The sequence below is a fragment of the Lineus longissimus genome, chromosome 12, assembly GCF_910592395.1.
Source record: "Lineus longissimus chromosome 12, tnLinLong1.2, whole genome shotgun sequence".
NCBI classification, from domain to species: domain Eukaryota; kingdom Metazoa; phylum Nemertea; class Pilidiophora; order Heteronemertea; family Lineidae; genus Lineus; species Lineus longissimus.
Window position 1 is genome coordinate 5,175,618 of NC_088319.1, and position 1,805 is coordinate 5,177,422.

Consider the following 1,805-nt stretch of genomic DNA (forward strand, 5'->3'; position numbering starts at 1 on the left):
TCTCATGGAACGAGTGACGTCAACACTGAGCGGTTTTCTTATTATATTCGGACGTTATAAATAACTTATTGCCCAATTCTGAAAAGTATTATTAACTTTGATGTATATGTACACGCGTCGTCAAAAGTAAATAACCAGGGGATTTCGTTTCGGCTCTTAAAGGCCATGACTCCAGGTATTTTGCCATTTCCTGCTGTAAGACAATTTCAAAAGTGCACCTAACAATTCATACAATACAGAAAACCCCATGCAATTTGCTCTATCCATTTTAAAGATGTAGCCATTTATGTGTTTGACAACTAGATTACCTAATCAGGCTAGCAGCTGGCTTTTTAGAGCCAGGCGGCGGGTTCACCAAAGTTGTGATTTAGATCAGACTATTGCCCCACTTGGGAGGACAAATATCAATTATTGCTCTTAAATTGATATATGAAGTCTGTTTTTTCATTGACATTTTCAATGTTCAAGTAAGAAAGCATACCTTTGCCCATGATAAATGAGTTTATTGTATTCCAAAAAAATATATTAATCTCTTTTTTTATTTTTTTGAAAAACCGGTTATATTTATTTTAGAAGCCAAATCTTACATATAGGGAGTGTTATTTGAGTGAAGTTGGAAAACAAAATCAATGCCAAAAACAACATAGACCCCCACAAATATGGTCAAATTTAGGTTTTAAAGACAATTTAGGCAAATTTACAGAAATTAATTAATTTTTCAAATTCGATTTTTTTACAGAAAATTGCTTCAAAGGCATATTTATACAACATTTAAACTATCATGGTATGTTTCTTTTTTAAAGCTTCGATATACCTTATAATAAGATAAGGTAATACAGACTAATTTATACTATTTATAGTAAGAAATCCAACATCAGCTTGGCAGTTATTTTGCTATATCTATGCACTGGGTGCTTCCATTTTGATAAAAATTGATTTAATGCAGAGCTTTAGGTCCAGTCTTTGAGGATTTGTACATGTCATGCAATCATAAAAGTAGGAGTCATGGCCTTTAAAACAAACTTGACTTGTTTCACGGCTAAAAGTAAAAAAGTTTCCTGCCCATTGTCCGCTGCATGGCGGTAATGATGCCGCTTCTTCCATGCTTGGCGTCTCACCTGTAACTGGTTGATTATGCACTTTCATTTTCTCTTTTTACGCAGTATATATACAAAGGGTACAAGGATGACAACACAAAGTATTTTGAAATCTAGTTCATTTTGTTTGAAAGTCGAAATTATTCTTATACCTTTTTTTGTCTTCCAAAGCCAATGATAATGTATAACGCTCATATTTCTCAATCCAGATATGTGTATCTACATTGATGAACTAACAGGAAACTGCTGACCTTTACTTTTGACAAAGATTATTGTGCACCGTCTCTTTGTCACGGTCAGACAGGGACGTAAATCATGCAAATGCGACTATCAAGCCAGGCAAAAGTGTCACAGCCATACACTTGGTTAAAGCGAACTTTGGTTGGTGACTTTGTCCTTCTCAGACCAATTTTGGATGAATTAAAATATTAGTCAACATCATGGAATCTCTCTCCAAGCAATGTTTGACACAGCGCTTATACTAGGTTTGTTTTTGTTGGGGGGGGGGGGGGGACGTACACATTCACGAATAGATCTCACATTAGAGAGAACCCTCAGTAGAAATATATAAGACAGGAAATAATTCGAAATGTTTATTATTGTGATGCTTATTTGGCAGGAGAGAACCTTTTTCCCTTATTTTCCCTGATTTTGCCTGATAATCATAGGGTTGTCAACCATTGTGTAGATATCCGACACCTTGTCATT